Consider the following 19825-nt stretch of genomic DNA (forward strand, 5'->3'; position numbering starts at 1 on the left):
CAAGGAAGTGCCGCTGCTGCGTGAGAGATCAAGAAAAAAGAAGGAGGCCTTCCCTGACCGGGAATCGAACCCGGGCCGCGGCGGTGAGAGCGCCGAATCCTAGCCACTAGACCACCAGGGAGAGATGAAGGCTCCCAAGCCTTCTGACGGTAAAATAAGTCAACTCCACAGAGAACAGCACGCGGCGGCACCCGAACGTTCCATGCCGTGATGAATTGCTTTGCCGTCACTCATGTCACTCTTTCCCATTATTACCCTCTTCCTCTTCCCACTGCTCCTTCCTGCCAGACCTTCATCAGAGAGCTCTGTGCTTTCACGAATGGGAAATTGCATGGTGTGTACCAGGCATAAGACCAAGGAGGAAGTTGGACTATTTGGAAGACATGCAAAGCTCTCAAGGGAGATTCCAACTTTCTGGAAAAAAACACGCAGCACAAATTAGCAGCCAGCTTTCATCCTGTCACTTTTCTCCTCAGCGTTCATGTGGATGTTCTTTCATCTCTCCCTGGTGGTCTAGTGGCTAGGATTCGGCGCTCTCACCGCCGCGGCCTTGGTTCGATTCCTGGTCAGGGAAGGCCTCTTTCTTAATCTCTCACGCAGCAGCGACACTTCCTTGAGATGCTTGTCTTTACCGCTGGATTGACTCCTTATGCAGGAGTCCTGCACTTGGCTGGCCATCTTTGTTAAGTCTTCAGTCTGTTCACTATAGGCTGACTCGGAAAAAACAAAAAGAACCAAACCGCTTTCTTCTGTCGCATAGCTGTTTGGAAAGGGAGACTGTGTGCAGCTTCTGCTGATGGAGGTCTCCCTGCATGCCTCTTGGCAGTCGCACACTGCCTCCTAGGGATGATTCCATGATCTGGATCTGAGTTAAAGGGGTTTTTACATTTTCTTTTTCATACACATGAACGCTGAGGAGAAAAATGACGGGGTGAAACCTGGCTGATAATGTGTGCTGCATGTTTTTTCCAGAAAGTTGGAATCTCCCTTGAAAGCTTTGCAGTCTTGCATGTCTTCCAAATGGTCCACCTTCCTCTTTGGTCTTATGCCTGTTACACACCATGCAATTTCCCATCAGATAGATGAGTCAATAGATAATTTCTGACAGATCCGATCGGATTTCCGATCGTTTTTCTGATCGATATTCCGGTCACTTGTATGCAAATCGATCAGAAAAACGATCGGGAATCAGATCGGACCTGCCAGAAATGATCTATTCGACCCATCTATCTGATGGGAAATTGCATGGTGTGTACCAGGCTTTACTGCTCTTACCATCTTACTGTTGCAGGCAATGGAGCCTGCATAAGGAGTCAATCCAGCGGTTAAGACAAGCGACTCAAGGAAGTGCCGCTGCTGCGTGAGAGATCAAGAAAAAAGAAGGAGGCCTTCCCTGACCGGGAATCGAACCCGGGCCGCGGCGGTGAGAGCGCCGAATCCTAGCCACTAGACCACCAGGGAGAGATGAAGGCTCCCAAGCCTTCTGACGGTAAAATAAGTCAACTCCACAGAGAACAGCACGCGGCGGCACCCGAACGTTCCATGCCGTGATGAATTGCTTTGCCGTCACTCATGTCACTCTTTCCCATTATTACCCTCTTCCTCTTCCCACTGCTCCTTCCTGCCAGACCTTCATCAGAGAGCTCTGTGCTTTCACGAATGGGAAATTGCATGGTGTGTACCAGGCATAAGACCAAGGAGGAAGTTGGACTATTTGGAAGACATGCAAAGCTCTCAAGGGAGATTCCAACTTTCTGGAAAAAAACACGCAGCACAAATTAGCAGCCAGCTTTCATCCTGTCACTTTTCTCCTCAGCGTTCATGTGGATGTTCTTTCATCTCTCCCTGGTGGTCTAGTGGCTAGGATTCGGCGCTCTCACCGCCGCGGCCTTGGTTCGATTCCCGGTCAGGGAAGGCCTCTTTCTTAATCTCTCACGCAGCAGCGACACTTCCTTGAGATGCTTGTCTTTACCGCTGGATTGACTCCTTATGCAGGAGTCCTGCACTTGGCTGGCCATCTTTGTTAAGTCTTCAGTCTGTTCACTATAGGCTGACTCGGAAAAAACAAAAAGAACCAAACCGCTTTCTTCTGTCGCATAGCTGTTTGGAAAGGGAGACTGTGTGCAGCTTCTGCTGATGGAGGTCTCCCTGCATGCCTCTTGGCAGTCGCACACTGCCTCCTAGGGATGATTCCATGATCTGGATCTGAGTTAAAGGGGTTTTTACATTTTCTTTTTCATACACATGAACGCTGAGGAGAAAAATGACGGGGTGAAACCTGGCTGATAATGTGTGCTGCATGTTTTTTCCAGAAAGTTGGAATCTCCCTTGAAAGCTTTGCAGTCTTGCATGTCTTCCAAATGGTCCACCTTCCTCTTTGGTCTTATGCCTGTTACACACCATGCAATTTCCCATCAGATAGATGAGTCAATAGATAATTTCTGACAGATCCGATCGGATTTCCGATCGTTTTTCTGATCGATATTCCGGTCACTTGTATGCAAATCGATCAGAAAAACGATCGGGAATCAGATCGGACCTGCCAGAAATGATCTATTCGACCCATCTATCTGATGGGAAATTGCATGGTGTGTACCAGGCTTTACTGCTCTTACCATCTTACTGTTGCAGGCAATGGAGCCTGCATAAGGAGTCAATCCAGCGGTTAAGACAAGCGACTCAAGGAAGTGCCGCTGCTGCGTGAGAGATCAAGAAAAAAGAAGGAGGCCTTCCCTGACCGGGAATCGAACCCGGGCCGCGGCGGTGAGAGCGCCGAATCCTAGCCACTAGACCACCAGGGAGAGATGAAGGCTCCCAAGCCTTCTGACGGTAAAATAAGTCAACTCCACAGAGAACAGCACGCGGCGGCACCCGAACGTTCCATGCCGTGATGAATTGCTTTGCCGTCACTCATGTCACTCTTTCCCATTATTACCCTCTTCCTCTTCCCACTGCTCCTTCCTGCCAGACCTTCATCAGAGAGCTCTGTGCTTTCACGAATGGGAAATTGCATGGTGTGTACCAGGCATAAGACCAAGGAGGAAGTTGGACTATTTGGAAGACATGCAAAGCTCTCAAGGGAGATTCCAACTTTCTGGAAAAAAACACGCAGCACAAATTAGCAGCCAGCTTTCATCCTGTCACTTTTCTCCTCAGCGTTCATGTGGATGTTCTTTCATCTCTCCCTGGTGGTCTAGTGGCTAGGATTCGGCGCTCTCACCGCCGCGGCCTTGGTTCGATTCCCGGTCAGGGAAGGCCTCTTTCTTAATCTCTCACGCAGCAGCGACACTTCCTTGAGATGCTTGTCTTTACCGCTGGATTGACTCCTTATGCAGGAGTCCTGCACTTGGCTGGCCATCTTTGTTAAGTCTTCAGTCTGTTCACTATAGGCTGACTCGGAAAAAACAAAAAGAACCAAACCGCTTTCTTCTGTCGCATAGCTGTTTGGAAAGGGAGACTGTGTGCAGCTTCTGCTGATGGAGGTCTCCCTGCATGCCTCTTGGCAGTCGCACACTGCCTCCTAGGGATGATTCCATGATCTGGATCTGAGTTAAAGGGGTTTTTACATTTTCTTTTTCATACACATGAACGCTGAGGAGAAAAATGACGGGGTGAAACCTGGCTGATAATGTGTGCTGCATGTTTTTTCCAGAAAGTTGGAATCTCCCTTGAAAGCTTTGCAGTCTTGCATGTCTTCCAAATGGTCCACCTTCCTCTTTGGTCTTATGCCTGTTACACACCATGCAATTTCCCATCAGATAGATGAGTCAATAGATAATTTCTGACAGATCCGATCGGATTTCCGATCGTTTTTCTGATCGATATTCCGGTCACTTGTATGCAAATCGATCAGAAAAACGATCGGGAATCAGATCGGACCTGCCAGAAATGATCTATTCGACCCATCTATCTGATGGGAAATTGCATGGTGTGTACCAGGCTTTACTGCTCTTACCATCTTACTGTTGCAGGCAATGGAGCCTGCATAAGGAGTCAATCCAGCGGTTAAGACAAGCGACTCAAGGAAGTGCCGCTGCTGCGTGAGAGATCAAGAAAAAAGAAGGAGGCCTTCCCTGACCGGGAATCGAACCCGGGCCGCGGCGGTGAGAGCGCCGAATCCTAGCCACTAGACCACCAGGGAGAGATGAAGGCTCCCAAGCCTTCTGACGGTAAAATAAGTCAACTCCACAGAGAACAGCACGCGGCGGCACCCGAACGTTCCATGCCGTGATGAATTGCTTTGCCGTCACTCATGTCACTCTTTCCCATTATTACCCTCTTCCTCTTCCCACTGCTCCTTCCTGCCAGACCTTCATCAGAGAGCTCTGTGCTTTCACGAATGGGAAATTGCATGGTGTGTACCAGGCATAAGACCAAGGAGGAAGTTGGACTATTTGGAAGACATGCAAAGCTCTCAAGGGAGATTCCAACTTTCTGGAAAAAAACACGCAGCACAAATTAGCAGCCAGCTTTCATCCTGTCACTTTTCTCCTCAGCGTTCATGTGGATGTTCTTTCATCTCTCCCTGGTGGTCTAGTGGCTAGGATTCGGCGCTCTCACCGCCGCGGCCTTGGTTCGATTCCCGGTCAGGGAAGGCCTCTTTCTTAATCTCTCACGCAGCAGCGACACTTCCTTGAGATGCTTGTCTTTACCGCTGGATTGACTCCTTATGCAGGAGTCCTGCACTTGGCTGGCCATCTTTGTTAAGTCTTCAGTCTGTTCACTATAGGCTGACTCGGAAAAAACAAAAAGAACCAAACCGCTTTCTTCTGTCGCATAGCTGTTTGGAAAGGGAGACTGTGTGCAGCTTCTGCTGATGGAGGTCTCCCTGCATGCCTCTTGGCAGTCGCACACTGCCTCCTAGGGATGATTCCATGATCTGGATCTGAGTTAAAGGGGTTTTTACATTTTCTTTTTCATACACATGAACGCTGAGGAGAAAAATGACGGGGTGAAACCTGGCTGATAATGTGTGCTGCATGTTTTTTCCAGAAAGTTGGAATCTCCCTTGAAAGCTTTGCAGTCTTGCATGTCTTCCAAATGGTCCACCTTCCTCTTTGGTCTTATGCCTGTTACACACCATGCAATTTCCCATCAGATAGATGAGTCAATAGATAATTTCTGACAGATCCGATCGGATTCTCCGATCGTTTTTTCTGATCGATATTCCGGTCACTTGTATGCAAATCGATCAGAGAAAAACGATCGGGAATCAGATCGGACCTGCCAGAAATGATCTATTCGACCCATCTATCTGATGGGAAATTGCATGGTGTGTACCAGGCTTTACTGCTCTTACCATCTTACTGTTGCAGGCAATGGAGCCTGCATAAGGAGTCAATCCAGCGGTTAAGACAAGCGACTCAAGGAAGTGCCGCTGCTGCGTGAGAGATCAAGAAAAAAGAAGGAGGCTTTCCCTGACCGGGAATCGAACCCGGGCCGCGGCGGTGAGAGCGCCGAATCCTAGCCACTAGACCACCAGGGAGAGATGAAGGCTCCCAAGCCTTCTGACGGTAAAATAAGTCAACTCCACAGAGAACAGCACGCGGCGGCACCCGAACGTTCCATGCCGTGATGAATTGCTTTGCCGTCACTCATGTCACTCTTTCCCATTATTACCCTCTTCCTCTTCCCACTGCTCCTTCCTGCCAGACCTTCATCAGAGAGCTCTGTGCTTTCACGAATGGGAAATTGCATGGTGTGTACCAGGCATAAGACCAAGGAGGAAGTTGGACTATTTGGAAGACATGCAAAGCTCTCAAGGGAGATTCCAACTTTCTGGAAAAAAACACGCAGCACAAATTAGCAGCCAGCTTTCATCCTGTCACTTTTCTCCTCAGCGTTCATGTGGATGTTCTTTCATCTCTCCCTGGTGGTCTAGTGGCTAGGATTCGGCGCTCTCACCGCCGCGGCCTTGGTTCGATTCCCGGTCAGGGAAGGCCTCTTTCTTAATCTCTCACGCAGCAGCGACACTTCCTTGAGATGCTTGTCTTTACCGCTGGATTGACTCCTTATGCAGGAGTCCTGCACTTGGCTGGCCATCTTTGTTAAGTCTTCAGTCTGTTCACTATAGGCTGACTCGGAAAAAACAAAAAGAACCAAACCGCTTTCTTCTGTCGCATAGCTGTTTGGAAAGGGAGACTGTGTGCAGCTTCTGCTGATGGAGGTCTCCCTGCATGCCTCTTGGCAGTCGCACACTGCCTCCTAGGGATGATTCCATGATCTGGATCTGAGTTAAAGGGGTTTTTACATTTTCTTTTTCATACACATGAACGCTGAGGAGAAAAATGACGGGGTGAAACCTGGCTGATAATGTGTGCTGCATGTTTTTTCCAGAAAGTTGGAATCTCCCTTGAAAGCTTTGCAGTCTTGCATGTCTTCCAAATGGTCCACCTTCCTCTTTGGTCTTATGCCTGTTACACACCATGCAATTTTCCCATCAGATAGATGAGTCAATAGATAATTTCTGACAGATCCGATCGGATTTCCGATCGTTTTTCTGATCGATATTCCGGTCACTTGTATGCAAATCGATCAGAAAAACGATCGGGAATCAGATCGGACCTGCCAGAAATGATCTATTCGACCCATCTATCTGATGGGAAATTGCATGGTGTGTACCAGGCTTTACTGCTCTTACCATCTTACTGTTGCAGGCAATGGAGCCTGCATAAGGAGTCAATCCAGCGGTTAAGACAAGCGACTCAAGGAAGTGCCGCTGCTGCGTGAGAGATCAAGAAAAAAGAAGGAGGCCTTCCCTGACCGGGAATCGAACCCGGGCCGCGGCGGTGAGAGCGCCGAATCCTAGCCACTAGACCACCAGGGAGAGATGAAGGCTCCCAAGCCTTCTGACGGTAAAATAAGTCAACTCCACAGAGAACAGCACGCGGCGGCACCCGAACGTTCCATGCCGTGATGAATTGCTTTGCCGTCACTCATGTCACTCTTTCCCATTATTACCCTCTTCCTCTTCCCACTGCTCCTTCCTGCCAGACCTTCATCAGAGAGCTCTGTGCTTTCACGAATGGGAAATTGCATGGTGTGTACCAGGCATAAGACCAAGGAGGAAGTTGGACTATTTGGAAGACATGCAAAGCTCTCAAGGGAGATTCCAACTTTCTGGAAAAAAACACGCAGCACAAATTAGCAGCCAGCTTTCATCCTGTCACTTTTTTCCTCAGCGTTCATGTGGATGTTCTTTCATCTCTCCCTGGTGGTCTAGTGGCTAGGATTCGGCGCTCTCACCGCCGTGGCCTTGGTTCGATTCCCGGTCAGGGAAGGCCTCTTTCTTAATCTCTCACGCAGCAGCGACACTTCCTTGAGATGCTTGTCTTTACCGCTGGATTGACTCCTTATGCAGGAGTCCTGCACTTGGCTGGCCATCTTTGTTAAGTCTTCAGTCTGTTCACTATAGGCTGACTCGGAAAAAACAAAAAGAACCAAACCGCTTTCTTCTGTCGCATAGCTGTTTGGAAAGGGAGACTGTGTGCAGCTTCTGCTGATGGAGGTCTCCCTGCATGCCTCTTGGCAGTCGCACACTGCCTCCTAGGGATGATTCCATGATCTGGATCTGAGTTAAAGGGGTTTTTACATTTTCTTTTTCATACACATGAACGCTGAGGAGAAAAATGACGGGGTGAAACCTGGCTGATAATGTGTGCTGCATGTTTTTTCCAGAAAGTTGGAATCTCCCTTGAAAGCTTTGCAGTCTTGCATGTCTTCCAAATGGTCCACCTTCCTCTTTGGTCTTATGCCTGTTACACACCATGCAATTTCCCATCAGATAGATGAGTCAATAGATAATTTCTGACAGATCCGATCGGATTTCCGATCGTTTTTCTGATCGATATTCCGGTCACTTGTATGCAAATCGATCAGAAAAACGATCGGGAATCAGATCGGACCTGCCAGAAATGATCTATTCGACCCATCTATCTGATGGGAAATTGCATGGTGTGTACCAGGCTTTACTGCTCTTACCATCTTACTGTTGCAGGCAATGGAGCCTGCATAAGGAGTCAATCCAGCGGTTAAGACTAGTGTTGGGCGAACATCTAGATGTTCGGGTTCGGGCCGAACAGGCCGAACATGGCCGCGATGTTCGGGTGTTCGACCCGAACTCCGAACATAATGGAAGTCAATGGGGACCCGAACTTTTGTGGTTTGTAAAGCCTCCTTACATGCTACATACCCCAAATTTACAGGGTATGTGCACCTTGGGAGTGGGTACAAGAGGAAAAAAAAATTTAGCAAAAAGAGCTTATAGTTTTTGAGAAAATCGATTTTAAAGTTTCAAAGGGAAAACTGTCTTTTAAATGCGGGAAATGTCTGTTTTCTTTGCACAGGTAACATGCTTTTTGTCGGCATGCAGTCATAAATGTAATACATATAAGAGGTTCCAGGAAAAGGGACCGGTAATTAGGGATGCTCGGAAAATTCCGCGGAATTATAAATTCCGTGATTCCGGCCGGAATTAGGTTAATTCCGATTCCGGTAGTCAATCGGAATTCCTATAACTCTCAAACGGAATTCCGCGGAAATTTTATAATTCCGACGGAATTTTCCAGAATACCACAAAAAAAATCTCTCTCTCTCTCTCTCTCTCTCTCCTCTCTCTCTCTCTCTCTCTCTCTCTCTCTCTCTCTCTCTCTCTCTCTCTCTCTCTCTCTCTCTCTCTCTCTCCTCTCTCTCTCTCTCTCTCTCTCTCTCTCTCTCTCTCTCTCTCTCTCTCTCTCTCTCTCTCTCTCTCTCTCTCTCTCTCTGCTCTCTCTCTCTCTCTCTCTCTCTCTCTCTCTCTCTCTCTCTCCTCTCTCTCTCTCTCTCTCTCTCTCTCTCTCTCTCTCTACTCTCTCTCTCTCTCTCTCTCTCTCTCTCTCATCCATCCAGTAGGAATTGCAGATTTTCAAAACAGCTTATATACCAATAGCTGGGATTTGAACCCAGAACCTAGTGTGTAGTAGGTATGTGTCTTAACCTCTAGACCATGACCCACACTACATGTTAAAGCTGGCAGTAGCATAAACCATACTTCCATTATGATCAATTCGATAGAAAAAGTAGCATGATTAAGGATTTGTACTTTTTGAAAAGCATGCCTATATACCATAGCTGGGATTTGAACCAAGGACCTTGTGTATAGTAGGTATCTGTCTTAACCTCTAGACCATGACCCACACTACATGCTAAAGCTGGCGGTAGCATAAACCATTAAACCATACTTCCATTATGATCAATTCGATAGAAAAAGTAGCATGATTAAGGATTTGTACTTTTTGAAAAGCATGCCTATATACCATAGCTGGGATTTGAACCAAGGACCTTGTGTATAGTAGGTATCTGTCTTAACCTCTAGACCATGACCCACACTACATGCTAAAGCTGGCGGTAGCATAAACCATTAAACCATACTTCCATTATGATCAATTCGATAGAAAAAGTAGCATGATTAAGGATTTGTACTTTTTGAAAAGCATGCCTATATACCATAGCTGGGATTTGAACCAAGGACCTAGTGTATAGTAGGTATCTGTCTTAACCTCTAGACCATGACCCACACTACATGCTAAAGCTGGCGGTAGCATAAACCATTAAACCATACTTCCATTATGATCAATTCGATAGAAAAAAGTAGCATGATTAAGGATTTGTACTTTTTGAAAAGCATGCCTATATACCATAGCTGGGATTTGAACCAAGGACCTTGTGTATAGTAGGTATCTGTCTTAACCTCTAGACCATGACCCACACTACATGCTAAAGCTGGCGGTAGCATAAACCATACTTCCATTATGATCAATTCGATAGAAAAAGTAGCATGATTAAGGATTTGTACTTTTGAAAAGCATGCCTATATACCATAGCTGGGATTTGAACCAAGGACCTAGTGTATAGTAGGTATCTGTCTTAACCTCTAGACCATGACCCACACTACATGCTAAAGCTGGCGGTAGCATAAACCATACTTCCATTATGATCAATTCGATAGAAAAAGTAGCATGATTAAGGATTTGTACTTTTTGAAAAGCATGCCTACATACCATAGCTGGGATTTGAACCCAGGACCTAGTGTGTAGTAGGTATCTGTCTTAACCTCTAGACCATGACCCACACTGCATAGTAGTAGGTACCTGTCTTACCCACTAGTAAGGGAGAGGCTGCAGCCTCAGGGCGCAGTGTAGGAGGGGGTGCACAATTCATTCAGCTGTCATTCCCAATTGTGTTTGAAGCAGAAAGAAATAAGAAAAGGTGATACATGGCAGCGACTGCAAGCCAGATAAGTAGAGATTAAGGTGTTGGGGGTGGGGGGGGGGGGCCCTGGGGCACCTCTTAGTGTAATAGCAATCAGTGTGTGACAGCTGGGGTGGGAGGGATGGGGGGGCGCACTTTGCTGTCTCAGCCTTGGGTGCTGAAGGACCTTGTCCCACCTCTGACCACACTACATGCTAAAGCCTGGCCCTGAGTGTGGTTGATGGTCTAGAGCAGTGGTCCTCAAACTAAGGCCCGCAGGCCGAATGTGGCCCCCTAAGGCTTTCTTACCGGCCCCCCACACAGAAAATGTATTGCTTATAAATGCAGTCAGCTACATCTTTAAATATTGGTGGTCCACATATGGAATAGCAGTGCAGCACCCCCCATCCACATGGAAGCCAGAAAGTACAAATCCTTAATCATGCTACTTTTTCTATCGAATTGATCATAATGGAAGTATGGTTTATGCTACCGCCAGCTTTAGCATGTAGTGTGGGTCATGGTCTAGAGGTTAAGACAGATACCTACTATACACTAGGTCCTTGGTTCAAATCCCAGCTATGGTATATAGGCATGCTTTTCAAAAAGTACAAATCCTTAATCATGCTACTTTTTCTATCGAATTGATCATAATGGAAGTATGGTTTATGCTACTGCCAGCTTTAACATGAAGTGTGGGTCATGGTCTAGAGGTTAAGACAGATACCTACTATACACAAGGTCCTTGGTTCAAATCCCAGCTATGGTATATAGGCATGCTTTTCAAAAAGTACAAATCCTTAATCATGCTACTTTTTCTATCGAATTGATCATAATGGAAGTATGGTTTATGCTACTGCCAGCTTTAACATGTAGTGTGGGTCATGGTCTAGAGGTTAAGACACATACCTACTACACACTAGGTTCTGGGTTCAAATCCCAGCTATGGTATATAAGCTGTTTTGAAAATCTGCAATTCCCTGATGCATGAGATGCATGAGATGCATGAGATGGATGCATGAGATGGATGCATGAGATGGATGCATGAGATGGATGCATGAGATGGATGCATGAGATGGATGCATGAGATGGATGCATGAGATGGATGCATGAGATGGATGCATGAGATGGATGCATGAGATGGATGCATGAGATGGATGCATGAGATGGATGGATGGATGGATGGATGCATGAGATGGATGCATGAGATGGATGGATGGATGCATGAGATGGATGGATGGATGCATGAGATGGATGGATGGATGCATGAGATGGATGCATGAGATGGATGCATGAGATGGATGGATGAGATGGATGAGATGCATGAGATGCATGAGATGCATGAGATGGATGAGATGGATGAGATGGATGAGATGGATGAGATGGATGAGATGGATGAGATGGATGAGATGGATGAGATGGATGAGATGGATGAGATGGATGAGATGGATGAGATGGATGAGATGGATGAGATGGATGAGATGGATGAGATGGATGAGATGGATGGATGGATGGATGAGATGGATGAGATGGATGAGATGGATGGAATGGAATGGATGGATGGAATGGATGGATGGAATGGATGGAATGGATGGATGGATGGAATGGATGGATGGATGGATGGATGGATGGATGGATGGATGGATGGATGGATGGATGGATGGATGGATGGATGGATGGATGGATGGATGGATGGATGGATGGATGGATGGATGGATGGATGGATGGATGGATGGATGGATGGATGGATGGATGGATGGATGGATGGATGGATGGATGGATGGATGGATGGATGGATGGATGGATGGATGGATGGATGGATGGATGGATGGATGGATGGATGGATGAGATGGATGGATGCATGAGATGGATGCATGAGATGGATGAGATGGATGAGATGGATGAGATGGATGAGATGGATGAGATGGATGGATGGATGGATGGATGGATGGATGGATGAGATGGATGAGATGGATGAGATGGATGGAATGGATGGATGGATGGATGGATGGATGGATGGATGGATGGATGGATGCATGAGATGGATGGATGGATGGATGCATGAGATGGATGGATGGATGCATGAGATGGATGCATGAGATGGATGAGATGGATGAGATGGATGAGATGGATGAGATGGATGAGATGGATGGATGAGATGGATGGATGGATGGATGGATGGAGGGATGGAGGGAGGGAGGGAGGGAGGGAGGGAGGGAGGGAGGGAGGGAGGGAGGGAGGGAGAGAGAGAGAGAGAGAGAGAGAGAGAGAGAGAGAGAGAGAGAGAGAGAATTTTAAAATTTTTCCGGCGGAATTCCGAATTAAACGGAATTCCGCGGAATTACTCCGGTATACCGTCGGAATGGAACGGTAACGGAATTTCTATATGACGGAATGCGGAATTGTGACGGAAACGGAAATGGGCTATTCCGACCATGCCTGCCGGTAATGCTAACCCAGCAGCAGCACACGTGATGGAACAGGAGGAGGGTGGCGCAGGAGGAGAAGGCCACGCTTTGAGACACAACAACCCAGGCCTTGCATGAGGACAAGAAGCGTGCGGATAGCATGCTTTGTACCACCATGCAGTCATAAATGTAATAAAGATAAGTGGTTCAATAAACAGGGACCACGCGGCAACGCTAACCCAGCAGCAGCACACGTGATGGAACAGGAGGAGGCGCAGGAGGAGAAGGCCACGCTTTGTGAGACACAACAACCCAGGCCTTGCATGAGGACAAAAAGCGTGCGGATAGCATGCTTTGTACCACCATGCAGTCATAAATGTAATAAAGATAAGTGGTTCAATAAACAGGGACCACGCGGCAACGCTAACCCAGCAGCAGCACACGTGATGGAACAGGAGGAGGCGCAGGAGGAGAAGGCCACGCTTTGTGAGACACAACAACCCAGGCCTTGCATGAGGACAAAAAGCGTGCGGATAGCATGCTTTGTACCGCCATGTAGTCATAAATGTAATAAAGATAAGAGGTTCCATAAACAGGGACCGGCAACGGTAACCCAGCAGCAGCAGCAGCAGCAGCAGCACACGTGATGGAACAGGAGGAGGCGCAGGAGGAGAAGGCCACGCTTTGTGAGACACAACAACCCAGGCCTTGCATGAGGACAAAAAGCGTGCGGATAGCATGCTTTGTACCGCCATGTAGTCATAAATGTAATAAAGATAAGAGGTTCCATAAACAGGGACCGGCAACGGTAACCCAGCAGCAGCAGCAGCAGCAGCAGCACACGTGATGGAACAGGAGGAGGCGCAGGAGGAGAAGGCCACGCTTTGTGAGACACAACAACCCAGGCCTTGCATGAGGACAAAAAGCGTGCGGATATAGCAGCAATGCTTTTTGCCGCCATGCAGTCATAAATGTAATACAGATGAGAGGTTCAATAAACAGGGACCGGAAACGCTAAACCATCCCAGATGTTCATCGGTCATGTTACTTGGTTGGGGTCCAGGAGTGTTGCGTAGTCGTTTCCAATCCAGGATTGATTCATTTTAATTTGAGTCAGACGGTCTGCATTTTCTGTGGAGAGGCGGATACGCCGATCTGTGATGATGCCTCCGGCAGCACTGAAACAGCGTTCCGACATAACGCTGGCTGCCGGGCAAGCCAGCACCTCTATTGCGTACATTGCCAGTTCGTGCCAGGTGTCTAGCTTCATGCCCGGTTTCAGGTCCAGCGGTGCCAGCCACAAATCCGTCTGTTCCTTTATTCCCCTCCAAATTTCCTCCCCTGTGTGCTGCTTATCCCCAAGGCAGATCAGCTTCAGCAACGCTTGCTGACGCATGCCAACAGCTGTGCTGCACTGCTTCCACGATCCTACTGCTGCTGGTGCTGGGTTAGCATTTCCGGATGAGGTACAGCTTTGAGATGCGTTGGAGGAGAAGGAGTCAGAGAGGTAGGTGCTGCTGTTGTTATCCAGCTGTTTGCGGCGTGGGCAACACCCGCGCCGTAGCAGGTGAGGAATCGCTGCCAGGCTCCACAAGGTTCACCCAGTGCGCGGTAAGGGAGATGTATCGACCCTGGCCGAACGCACTCGTCCAGGTGTCAGTGGTGAGGTGAACCTTGCAGGCAACGGCATTCTTCAAGCTTCGGGTTATTTAGCTGACCACGTGCTCATGCAACTCAGGCACTGCAGAGCGCGCAAAGTGGTAGCGGCTGGGAACCACGTAACGTGGGATGGCCACTGACATCATGCCCTTGAAGCTGTTTGTCTCCACCACTCGATATGGCAGCATTTCGCAGGCCAGAAGCTTGGCTATGCTGGCTGGCTGTTACTGCCACGGCCCGGGGGTCATTTGCTGGCAATTTCCTCTTGTGCTCAAACATCTCAGAGACAGACAACTCAACCGTAGCGCTGCACACCGAAGGGCTGTTGGTTGTTGTGTTTGATGAACACTGGGAGACCTCAAGAGCACTAGTCCGGAAAGTGACAGTGTCAGCATCGTCTGATGTTTGTGAATGTTGTGAACCACGCAATGGCTGGGCTACTGCTGCTGCTGAGGCGGGTCTGGTGGTGAGTCTGGTGAACCCAAGGGAGGCAGTGTTGCTGGTGGTACCCTGTCCTGCCGCGTTTGCCCACAGAGTGGGATGTTTGGATAGAATGTGGCGGCTCATGCTGGTGGTGGAGAGGTTGTTAATACTTTTCCCCCTGCTCAGGCGGGTCTTGCACACCTTGCAAATCGCCATGGTAACATCCTCAGTGCAGTCTTCAAAGAAAGCCCAGACTTTAACTGGCTGAGGACTCGGACCTCGTGCGTGATGTGCTGGTGCTGCTTAACCCACTGCTGGACGCTTGAGAGGTCATCCAAGTAATTATCTGGTCCTGTTCTTTTGGATCTGTGAGGGTTGTTGTCCTGGACAACATGGGCAGTATTGAGTGGGTTTTCTTGGGTGCTCCCCTGTGGCCTGTACGTGAACCGTCAGGGGAAACACCTCTTCCCTTGCCCCTCCCTCTTTCACCGGATTTCTTCCTCATTTCACTTATCCTTAAAGTACACGCTGACTGGCAGCAGTACAGTGGCAGTACAGAAATGCTATACAGTGGTGGGTGAGCGGTGTACCACTATTGTCAGCAGTGACACAGAGCACAATGCTATACAGTGGCGGGTGAGCGGTGTACTACTGTTCCCAGCAGACACAGAGTGGAAGTAAACACAATGCTATTGTAACGATCGGTGGGCGCAGAGAGTATCTGATTACCGGTGATCTGCAGTATCGCCGGAAATACAGATATATACCAGATTATAAGTGATCTGCAGTCTCACCGATAATCCGATATACAAACTAACCTCTGTTCGCCTGAGTAGAGTGTAGTGTTTTGGTGTAACAGTAACACTAGGAGGCCTAGGCCTCAGTGCAGCAAGGAGAACTGCACGGATTCCTTCCGCAGACCTGAGCTCTCCAAGACGGGAGGAGTCAGACTGACAGTAGGAAGGAAAGTCCGAGAGTGACACTCAGGAAGAAGTGTCACTAACAGGACTGGGAACCGCCTCCAATCGTGAGGTCGGTTCTCGAGGTCAGACAAGCCAGGTCGTACACACACGGACAGATAAAGTACAAATACAGTAGGCAAAGGCGGAGTCAAAGTACAGGCAGGGTTCGGCAACGGGGTATCAGATATATCGGGGTACAAAATCAGGAGGCAGAAACAGAGTCTAGGAACGAGCCGAGGTTCGGCAACAGAGTATCAGAAATATCGAGGTACAAGGTCAGAGTTCAGGAGGATAGTCGAGGCAGGCAAAAGTCATAACATATAATCACAATCAAACTAGTACTTTAGCTATCAAATATCTAGCTAAGTGTAGGATTACAGCTCCAGCTGGTCCCGGCACACTTCAGGATCTGACTACGGATCTGGGTGCTCCCACGTATGTGATCGCACGCCAGACAAAGAGCAAGTGAACAACCAGCAGTATATATACTCTAGGACCTTTCCAGGACCTCCCTAATTGCTGGTCCAATGAGAGCAGTGGAATTTGTCAGCTGACCCAGCTGGTCAGCCGACACCCTTCTAACTGCTATTTAAACTCTGCCTCTCTGCTCGCGCGCGTGTAAGTCTGAATCTTGGTGGACTATCAGTCCCAGCCACACCAGTACTGTCATGCAATGTATCTAGTGCAGGGGCCGCCTCTGATGCGGATTCCGCCGCACTGCCTATGCGGCACGCGGCGTTTTTTCCGCGTTGTGACGCCATGCTGGACGCGGAAACAGCCGCCTCACCTCGAGAGATGGCGGCTTTTCCGCGTTTCCTTACAGTACCCCCCCCCCCGAGGAGTGGACTCCGGACAACTCCCACCAGGTTTCTCGGGGTGTAAGGCATGAAACTCCCTTTTTAATTCGTCTGCATGCATGCGCGTCCCCGGTACCCATTGCCTCTCCTCAATGCCATACCCTTTCCAGTGCACGAGGTATTGTACCGAGTTTTGTACAGAGCGTGAATCTAGAATCTTCTCCACCTCATATTCGTGTTGGGCATCTACCAAGACAGGAGGAGGAGGAGTGGGACCCACCTGGACTGCTGGCTTAAGAAGGGACACGTGGAAAGACCTCACCCCCCGCATGTTAGAGGGAAGATCAACGGTGTAAGTAACATCATTGACTTTCCTGACAACCGGGAATGGACCCACAAACCTGGGACCAAGCTTCTTCGAAGGTTGTCTTAGGGTCAAGTGACGTGTGGACACCCAGACCAAGTCTCCTGGTCGGAACTTCCACTCCAGCGACCGTCTTTTGTCAGCTTGACCCTTCTGACTCAAAAATGCCTTCTCCAGGTTACTTCTAACCGTCCCCCAAAGGTCCTTCAATGACTTTTGCCAGGCCTCCAGGGCTGGGAAAGGAGTGGAGGCTATAGGTAATGGGGAAAATTTGGGTGATCTCCCCGTCACCACCTGAAAGGGAGAGAATCCGGAGGACGAGTTTTTTAAATTATTCTGGGCAAATTCTGCGAAGGGCAGAAATCTGACCCAATCGTCCTGCGCCTCTGCCACATAACACCTTAAAAATTGCTCTAAAGACTGATTTATTCTCTCAGTCTGGCCGTTGGTCTGTGGGTGATAGCCCGATGAAAAAGATAGCTTTATGCCCATGAGGTGGCAAAAAGCTTTCCAAAACCGTGAGACGAATTGGACTCCCCTGTCTGAAACTATGTCTTCGGGAATGCCATGTAAACGGAAGACATGAGTGATAAACAACTCGGCCAATTCCTGAGCTGAGGGGAGTCCTTTCAAAGGCACAAAGTGGGCCATCTTACTAAAACGGTCGACTATCACCCAAATGACCGCCATACCTTCAGACCTGGGAAGCTCGCCCACAAAATCCATGGACAGGTGGGTCCACGGCTCATTCGGGGTGGGCAAAGGCTGCAACGTACCGACAGGTGCCAGCCGGGAGGGTTTACTCTTGGCATATATCAAACACTCTTTTACGTATTCCTTACAATCCGCTGCCAAGGAAGGCCACCAGGCGCATCTGGCTATCAAATCCTGTGTCCTGGATGCCCCAGGATGCCCTGCGTTCTTATGTGCATGAAACATCTCAAGAACCTGCAGGCGAAAAGGCAGAGGAACAAACAGGACCCCTGCGGGCTTCCCTTCCGGAATGTCTTGCTGAAAGGGAGCCAATGTCTCCCTCCAATCCTCCCAAGTTTCAGTGGCTGCCAGTATTAATTTCTGGGGAATAATGGTCTCTGGAATGGAGGGCTGTGCTGTCTCTGACTCAAAACATCTGGATAGAGCATCCGCCTTAACTGTCACGCACTTTGTAGTGGCGGAGACCGTTGTGCTGAGGGTAGCAACTCTTGCAGCTTGACACCTGACACCCCTGGAGTGGGAACAGGGGCACCGAGGTGTGCAGGAGGCAGGAGTGCTCGCGGAATCCGAGGGACTGTTGAGCAGGATGAAACCACGGCACTCCTCTGGTCTGAGTCGGGTAGTGCAAGGACTCAGCAACCAGTGTAGACAGAAGCAGGGATACTCTCAGGATAAGCAGAAGTCGGCAGCAATACAGGTCCTCATACAAGCAGGGTTCGGCAACAGAGCGGGTAATCAGGACTGGCGGAGGTCGGCAACGGAGCAGGTTCTCATACAGGCAGGGTTCGGCAACAGAGCGGGTAGTCAGACAGGCAGAGATCATCAACAAGCGGGCAGTCAGACAGGCCAAGGTCGGGTTCCGGAATAAACAGCAAACGGGCAGACACTGGGTCACGGCACGGGAGTACAACACTAGCTGCAATACTACAGCAAGGAAGCCGTGCACTCTCCAGGTTTAAATAGGCCAACTTTGGCGCGCCCAGCACGACGCACCGCGCGCGCATGCGCACAACGCCCCGCGCTGCGCGCGCATGCGCAGTCGCGCACGTAAACGCGCACGCACGCACGCAAAATGCGCGCGCACGCGCACGCGCGCAAACGCCCGCGCGCACAAACGCCAGAACAAGATGCACAGTAGCCGCCCCTGTGCACGCAACGCCACACAACGCTCACGCCAGCGCCTCCTGACGCCAACGTTTACGCCGTGCGATGCAGCGCACACTGGTGAGCACCGACAGGTCGCCCCGCCGAGACCCACCAGGACGACCGCCAGCATTCGTGCGTACTGGCCGCCTCCTCTGAACAGGTAACTGACCGTGACATTAACATTCTTGCTCCCTGGGGTGTACGTAATAATGAAAGTAAACCTGGAGAAGAACAACGACCATCGAGCCTGGCGAGGGCTCAACCGTTTAGCCCCCTCGATGTACTCTAGGTTTTTGTGATCGGTGTAAACCGTGATGGTATGTTCAGCTCCCTCTAACCAGTGTCGCCATTCCTCGAAAGCCAATTTGATGGCCAAGAGCTCCCTGTTTCCAATATTGTAATTCCTCTCTGCAGGGGAGAACCTGCGAGAGAAATACGCACACGGGTGCATTCTACCCTGCAAGCCTGACCGCTGTGACAGCACAGCCCCCACCCCAACCTCCGAGGCATCTACCTCCACAATGAATGGGAAAGAGGCATCCACATGTCTGAGGATGGGTGCTGAACAGAATAGGCCCTTCAGGGTGGCAAAAGCATGTAAAGCCTCAGGAGACCAGTGAGTGGTATCCGCCCCCTTCTTAGTGAGGCAGGTAAGGGGAGCAATGACAGTGGAGTACCCCTTTATAAACCGTCTATAGTAGTTGGCGAAGCCAAGAAAGCGCTGAAGGGATTTCAACCCAACCGGCTGTGGCCACTCCAGAACAGCGGAGACCTTGGCAGGATCCATAGACAGGCCTGTGGTGGAAATTATGTACCCCAAGAACGCAACAGATGTTACTTCGAAGATGCACTTCTCAAGCTTTGCGTATAACGAGTTCTGCCTTAACTGATTTAACACAAACCTCACATGGTTTCTATGTTCAGTGAGGTTGTTGGAGAAGATAAGAATATCATCAAGATAAACTAGTACAAATTTCCCCAACACCTCCCGGAATACCTCGTTAATGAGTTCCTGAAAAACGGCCGGAGCATTACATAACCCGAAGGGCATCACCAGGTACTCATAATGCCCGTCTGGTGTATTAAAGGCCGTCTTCCACTCATCGCCCCTTCTTATACGTATCA

At 49.2% G+C, this 19825-nt stretch overlaps 12 non-coding genes across 12 annotated transcripts; 6 read left to right on the forward strand and 6 right to left on the reverse strand.

Moving 5' to 3' along the window:
• Positions 1-49: 49 nt before the first annotated feature.
• TRNAE-CUC (transfer RNA glutamic acid (anticodon CUC)) lies at positions 50-121 on the reverse strand. The gene has a single exon. It is a non-coding gene; the product is annotated as a tRNA-Glu (tRNA).
• Positions 122-502: 381 nt separating this feature from the next.
• TRNAE-CUC (transfer RNA glutamic acid (anticodon CUC)) lies at positions 503-574 on the forward strand. Its single transcript has one exon. It is a non-coding gene; the product is annotated as a tRNA-Glu (tRNA).
• An 815-nt stretch (positions 575-1389) lies between these two features.
• On the reverse strand, positions 1390-1461 carry TRNAE-CUC (transfer RNA glutamic acid (anticodon CUC)). The gene has a single exon. It is a non-coding gene; the product is annotated as a tRNA-Glu (tRNA).
• A 381-nt stretch (positions 1462-1842) lies between these two features.
• On the forward strand, positions 1843-1914 carry TRNAE-CUC (transfer RNA glutamic acid (anticodon CUC)). The gene has a single exon. It is a non-coding gene; the product is annotated as a tRNA-Glu (tRNA).
• Positions 1915-2729: 815 nt separating this feature from the next.
• TRNAE-CUC (transfer RNA glutamic acid (anticodon CUC)) lies at positions 2730-2801 on the reverse strand. The gene has a single exon. It is a non-coding gene; the product is annotated as a tRNA-Glu (tRNA).
• Positions 2802-3182: 381 nt separating this feature from the next.
• On the forward strand, positions 3183-3254 carry TRNAE-CUC (transfer RNA glutamic acid (anticodon CUC)). The gene has a single exon. It is a non-coding gene; the product is annotated as a tRNA-Glu (tRNA).
• Positions 3255-4069: 815 nt separating this feature from the next.
• Positions 4070-4141, reverse strand: TRNAE-CUC (transfer RNA glutamic acid (anticodon CUC)). The gene has a single exon. It is a non-coding gene; the product is annotated as a tRNA-Glu (tRNA).
• Positions 4142-4522: 381 nt separating this feature from the next.
• TRNAE-CUC (transfer RNA glutamic acid (anticodon CUC)) lies at positions 4523-4594 on the forward strand. The gene has a single exon. It is a non-coding gene; the product is annotated as a tRNA-Glu (tRNA).
• An 819-nt stretch (positions 4595-5413) lies between these two features.
• Positions 5414-5485, reverse strand: TRNAE-CUC (transfer RNA glutamic acid (anticodon CUC)). The gene has a single exon. It is a non-coding gene; the product is annotated as a tRNA-Glu (tRNA).
• Positions 5486-5866: 381 nt separating this feature from the next.
• TRNAE-CUC (transfer RNA glutamic acid (anticodon CUC)) lies at positions 5867-5938 on the forward strand. Its single transcript has one exon. It is a non-coding gene; the product is annotated as a tRNA-Glu (tRNA).
• Positions 5939-6754: 816 nt separating this feature from the next.
• TRNAE-CUC (transfer RNA glutamic acid (anticodon CUC)) lies at positions 6755-6826 on the reverse strand. Its single transcript has one exon. It is a non-coding gene; the product is annotated as a tRNA-Glu (tRNA).
• A 381-nt stretch (positions 6827-7207) lies between these two features.
• TRNAE-CUC (transfer RNA glutamic acid (anticodon CUC)) lies at positions 7208-7279 on the forward strand. The gene has a single exon. It is a non-coding gene; the product is annotated as a tRNA-Glu (tRNA).
• Positions 7280-19825: the final 12546 nt, after the last annotated feature.

This window comes from Hyperolius riggenbachi, chromosome 8, assembly GCF_040937935.1.
Source record: "Hyperolius riggenbachi isolate aHypRig1 chromosome 8, aHypRig1.pri, whole genome shotgun sequence".
Lineage (NCBI taxonomy): Eukaryota > Metazoa > Chordata > Amphibia > Anura > Hyperoliidae > Hyperolius > Hyperolius riggenbachi.